This window comes from Poecilia formosa, unplaced genomic scaffold (assembly GCF_000485575.1).
Source record: "Poecilia formosa unplaced genomic scaffold, Poecilia_formosa-5.1.2 Scaffold122, whole genome shotgun sequence".
Lineage (NCBI taxonomy): Eukaryota > Metazoa > Chordata > Actinopteri > Cyprinodontiformes > Poeciliidae > Poecilia > Poecilia formosa.
The window spans coordinates 1,006,776-1,013,136 of record NW_006800061.1 but is presented as its reverse complement, the minus strand read 5'-3'; the positions used below and the strand labels follow the sequence as shown (position 1 = coordinate 1,013,136).

General features: G+C 36.7%; 1 long non-coding RNA gene across 1 annotated transcript; it reads left to right on the top strand.

The window, feature by feature from the left end:
- Nucleotides 1–1,151: 1,151 nt before the first annotated feature.
- On the top strand, nt 1,152–5,466 carry LOC107837202 (uncharacterized). Its single transcript, XR_001663205.1, has 2 exons — nt 1,152–1,251; nt 1,896–5,466. It is a non-coding gene; the product is annotated as an uncharacterized LOC107837202 (long non-coding RNA).
- The last annotated feature ends 895 nt before the right edge of the window (nt 5,467–6,361 follow it).

Genomic DNA, 6,361 nt, shown 5'->3' with positions numbered 1-6,361 from the left:
ACCCCGATCTGTTTTGCTTAGTGGTAGGGCTTTGAGATGAAGGTTAATAGAAAGCAGTCTCGTATAATAAAAAAAAATATATATAAAAAAATATATATATAATAATATAAAAAAATAAAAAAAACACCTCAGAGAGCGGTACAGTGCGGCTTCAGGCCTTGAACATAAACCAAACACGTGCACCTACAGTGACTGGTGTCCTGAAATAGCTGCAGCGTTTGTTTTGCACTCCTCCCCTTTCAATTCCAGTGACATTTTCAGATTCGGTCTTGGACTGCATATTCACAGCTCACCCGAGCAAGAGTCGCCTTTCCCAATCTGTGTGTGTGTGTGTGTTCTCATCCAAGCAGGGGACAGAGTGGAGGTCGTGTATTTTTAGGTGACGATTTAAAGTCAGAACAGCTGTGTATGTTTGTTGGCGAGCTCACTTATTGGCAGGAACGAGAGTGTTGACAAGTTTTATTCCTTTCCATTTGCTTCCTAGTCCATCTTCAGGTCTTTGTTTCTGTGGACGGGGTTACATATCTGAATGTGTGTTTTTGTTTTTTGTTTTTTATTTGTATTAATTTATTATGTTCCCCTGAATGTATAAGGTAGCGTTAATCTCTGTTGTTCTTTCTGTGTCCAGCACCATCATGGCGGGTGATATGATGTTGCTTATGCGAGGCTTGGCCAAGTTGAGCCAGGCTGTGGTGGAGACCCAGAGCAATGCCGTGCGCAATGGGACCGGTATGTACACTGTGTAACGGCTTTCTAACACCTTTCCCACATTTCTTTTTATTTGCAAGTTATTTAGCAGCATGTGGACCTGGAACCAAATATTAGATGTTTAACGATGTGGGGAATTGAGATGCTACTTAGCTAGCCATGTTGGTTAGCTGACTGTGACTGTGGGGGAAAAAAANAAAGAAGATGCTCTGCATGGTTGAGACAGAAAATCTTTCTGGTCTTCAAACAAAATGCTATGTGTGGTGAAATCCTAACACCTAACACTGCTCACCACATTTACAGTGAAACACGGTGGTGGCAGCATCATGGTGTGGGGAAGCTTTCCATCAGTGGGGACTAGAAAGATGGTCAAAGTTGACTGGAGGCTGAATAAAGCTTAAAACAGGGCCTGTTTTCCTCTGCTAAGCACACGTCAGACTAATTTTGTTCTTTATTTGTATTATTTTCCAGAACAAATATCTAACGAGGTTAAAGGAAATCCGAGCCACTTTGGAGATCTCTCCGTTCTTCAGAAGTCATGAGGTAAAGACACGCAGCTAGTAGGGGAAACATTTAAAAAGTTGGTTTGTAAAACTTGCAAAAGAAAAAAAAATAAAATTCTTGCTCACGTTGAAACAAAACACTGAAAATATGCTCTGTGTATTTATGCATGTAAGATTATATAGATTGCATGTAAGATTAAATTTCTGAAAAATATGTTAAATGCATCTTTTTTTTTTTTTTTTTTTTGCTTTGTCACTGATGTATGGATTTTAGCAAAAGTCTTTTTGCAGCTTTATTATTTGCATTGGAGCTGATGGGAGTTAAACACAAGCCAGTTGTGGATTTGTGCTTTAGCTCCAGTCCTAGTTACCTGTTTACTCAGTTTATGTTGTTAATGTAAAGTAAAGACACCAAATCACTTAGACACAGCAAGACTCATCATGGAAATTAGGCTCTTAACTGCCTGACCACACGCTCGCGCACATTTTCACACTTTCGCAAACACGCACTCACACACACACAGACAGACATTTCGCACGAAGCTGAAACGAGAAGTGAGATAATGTTTTGAAAAGAAACAAACAAGGCGTGTTCTGCTGAGCAAATAACGGTGGGAGCCCTGCTCGGTTCTGGTCTTTGTGTCCAGTTCTCTTGGATCATATGGCTGTTGTGTGTCTTCGCAGGTCATCGGCAGCTCGCTCTTATTTGTTCACGACAGCAGGAAGCGCGCCAAAGTGTGGATGATCGACTTTGGAAAGACCACGCCCCTCCCTGACGGGGAGGAACTAACCCACCGAGCATCATGGGTAGAAGGGAACAGAGAGGACGGCTACCTTTACGGACTCGACAGCTTGGTGGACATCTTCTCCTCCATGGTGGACTCTGAGACTTGAAGTCTGAAGGTTTTGTTTTTGAACCAAGTAAACTTTTGGACACACCACCATTAAAGCTTCCATTCATACTTCACTCTCCTGGAGAAACCTTTGAAACACTGACACTTTAGCTCACGACGCAAACCGTATGGTCCAGCTCCTCTTAGTTCCTCACAAGTGGAACTACTAACAGCGACAGCGCCTCAGTTCCTCATAATTGAGTTATTTTGTGCTGTGGTTTAAACATGGGGAAAAAGGTCAATCTTATATAACCTCATTTTGACAGCATAACCTTTTACTTAAGAAATTCCCATTGAAAAGCAAACAATACGAATCTTCTTGCCTAATACAAACTAAGACCTGTTGACGTACTTTAATATTATAAATAAATCCTCCGCAACGGCCTAAACCAACAAGAGGTTACCTAATATTTAATTGTTAATGAGAGCCTCAGCATTCTATTATATTATGCGCTGTGCTTTATGAAACTTTTTAACATTTTGTCACGTTACACTAACAAACTTCAGTGTGTTTTTATCTGGATATCTGACAGACCAACATGAAGTAACGTAATCTTGAAGTGTAAGAAAAATAAATGTTTTTTTTTTACATTTTCTGCAAATGAAAATATGAAATAACGTGCATCCGTACGTATTCAGCTTTGATCAATCAAAGCTTTGTAGAACCACTTCTTAACACGTCTTTGCTCAACTACTTACTAGATGTTTTTGCCCATTCTTTGAAAAATAGCTTAAGCTCAGTCTGACAGGATGGAGGCATCAGTAAATGCCAATTTCCAAGATGGATTCTGAATTTGTTTTAGGTTAGGACTTTGACTGGGCCATTCGAACACATGGATTTGCCTTGATCCTGTTTCATCTCTGGATGCATTTTTAAAGTTCCTGCAGGAAGATTATACTCAGCCTTTCTTTCAACAATGTTTTTCTTCGTTTAAAAGGAGACTGAATCCAAACATATGCTCGTCTTCTTACGGTGTTTTTGTAAAAAAAAAGTTTTTAAAAACATGCGTTCTTCCAATTCATAATTAACGACTACTTTGTTTTGGTTTTTCACATAAAATCTCAATAAAATACATAAAGTTTTGCGGCTGTAATGTGACAGAAAGTGAAATAGCTCAAGCCGTATACTATACTTCTGCAAGGCACTATTAGAGCAGTAGTTTGGTGCAGCTTGTTGTCTTGGGCTTCCTTTAATTTTTTTTTTCTTTTAGAAAATCCCAAGAAATAAATTTTTTAAAAATGCATTTTATATAAATTTGGCAGGACTTTGACTAGATATCTAACACACCTCCACTTCTGCTGTCCTGCTTTATTTTGATGGTGTTGAATCAGAAAAATAATTCTAGGGCTAAAAAAGATCTGACCCATATTTGAGCTTAAAATGGCAATCTTTAACATTTCAACCATGCTTTATTGTCAAACCTCTAAATCTCACATTCATTTTCACTCAACATTTAGTCTCGTCAATAATTGTATTTGCTCTCACTACGAGCATAATTGTGAGTTACAATACTGTCTTGCAGCTACAAAGTGTTTCACTTTCTAGAGCTCTTCCAATAATAATGCTTGATCCTTCTCAGTCTCACACACACACACACACACACACACGCACACACACACACACACACACACATTGCATTTAAGGTGACTGCCTTATCTGATCTCAGCACCTGTTTAACAGGTCAAATATTTGTGCTGTGAAGCTGCAGCAGCATGGTATGTTTACTTGTCATTAGGAATAACTGGATCTGGCAGTTTTTCAGGAAATGTTCCAATTTGTTGATGTCTTGGCTATTAGTGTGCTTGTGATTTCTGAAAATGCAAAGTAGTATGTAGATAATGGAATATACACTTGGACCAGGATAAACAGTTTCAGTGAATAGTAATTATAATATAATAGTTTTGGAATAAATGTTAGCCAGTGATTTGAGGGAAAAGATTGTTAGCTGTTGTTACACAGCTAAAAAAAAATGCTCAGATGCTTAAATTGTGTTTCTTGTTTGCAGATTCTTCATATTCAAATAAAAGGAGCTATTTTTAAATACCACTAGGTTTTCCGATACTGTAAAACACAGAAGTACTGTTGTTCAGTGAGGCGTACGCGCAAGCACTACTGAGCCAAGTCGTTCAGCAATTCAAATCTAAGAAATTCAATTAAATGAAAATGTTCAAGATTGCCAATTTAAGCATCGTTAAGCCACAAAATGTAACTCTGTTTTTATTGTATTTTCTTTTCTTTTTTGTTTTAATGCAATTTTAAACATCAATTTCAACGGGGAACCCATGGAAAGAGTTAGTACAATTAAGTGTGTTTAAAAACTACATATAAAGAAAAATTAGCCCAACAGTTTTACACCCAGACAGAGTCAAAGTTAAGCTAGAACATGTTGTTTGATTCACAGTCGTTTGGGAATTACTCATCATGAGGAGGCACGACGGAGGAAAACAAAGTGCATTTCCCAGTAGTTTTGAAGTGTTATGAATTGTGACATTATTATAACACTTGACACGTTTCTCTTTGGTTGCTCTGGGTAGTTCATGCGGTGTACAGAAAGATTTATTATTTAGTTTTATGTAGTTTTGTTTTGGTTTTTACTGTAACATAGTTGTTGTTAAATCCTGTGGAACACTTACAGCCATGAACAATCCTATTTAAGCTACACAGTGCCTTGACGTTACAAAGCCAAGTCAGAAAGCGGGAAAAAAAAAATTTTTGGTTTTTGTTTTTAGGTATAAATATGGATTTCTTTGCTTAGTCTAACATGGGTGCATGTTTATTATTCTCTTAAATGTTTATTACTTTGTAAATTGTTCTGATTTTATTTAAACAACACAATGTATTCTGTGGTAGGCTTTAATTTTTTTTTTTTGAATAATAATAATAATAATAATAATATCTGGATTTGTCATTAAACATGTTGGATTTAAAGAAGTAATCACGGAGTAGGGAAATTGGGGATATGACTTTAAAAAAAAACAATATGCATTTAAAACAATATATATGAGATTGATATGTTTGGTGTTGATTTTAGAATCATTTGGTAGATGAGAAGGAAATAACGTTCTTCACAGGTTGGCCTTTATTAAACATTTGCTGTTACAGTAAATAAGGAATTACTGTAAGTTAACGCCGTGCCTTCTTCAGGAAACAGGTAGACATCATGGCACCACAATCGTGTCTGGGGTGTTTTAATGAAATGTGCTAACTATTCATTTCAGAGCTAGCAGTCATAAATATTGCCTGTTTTCCTTTGTGTGCACTTACAGATGTTTAATGTAGGTGTTAAAGGTTTGTAGTGTCGCTGGTTTGTGTATTTATTTTTCGGACTGTTCCTTTAAAAATACATTTGTGGTGAAACATGTTTGTGTGTGATATTTTTCTAACTATCTATCGATCCATCTATCCATCTTGTGCATTTCACTTCTTCTGAAACTATGACCCCTCCAACGCTGCACTCCTTACCCACACTAATTGCTGGGTTTGCATGAAGCTTATTTGCCATTCAAATCACACCTGTCCACAACAGCAGCAGCATCCGGAGTTGCTGGGAAAGAGAAGACGTGATTCGTGAGTGCTTTTGGCCAGAGAAGCTGTACATGCGCACCTCTTTTTGTGTGTGTGTGAGGCGACGGACTCAAGCTCAGTCCTCAAGAGTGTTTGCTAAAGAAAGAAACTTTAGATGCTTTTACTTTTTTCTCCCATATTGAAGCTAATTGTAATTCCATTTTGCATTTTTATTGCAATTTATTGTAGGTGTCAGAACTGAAGTACTGTTTTCTAGAATTTGAAATCACAATTTTACCTCAATGTTGATTTAATGTATCAAACAATTTGTATTGATTATTCATTTGTGCTTTTTTTATTTCTAGTAATTTTTCACAAAATGTATGAGTACATTTTGTACTCTCTACAGAGTTCTACAGAAGACATGCTAACTTAAGAGGATGCAGAAATGTATTTTTACTTGGAGACATAGGTGACAAACGTTTATGAATCATAACAAAGGTTAGTGGCGCCCTCTACTGTCAATACACTGACAGTGACAGGCTTTCTGAAAAGCTGTCAGCTTATGTTAGTTCATAAAGTATTTTTATGAAGTGTTGAGATGAGTAATCACAAACGTGCTCAATTCGCAATTTAATTTAATAGCATATTTTATTCAATTACAACTTTTATTTTTGTTACACATTTTTCTATAAGTTTTATTTCAAATCCTTGACTAATATAATCAGAAAAGAAGTCAATCTCTGTGTTTA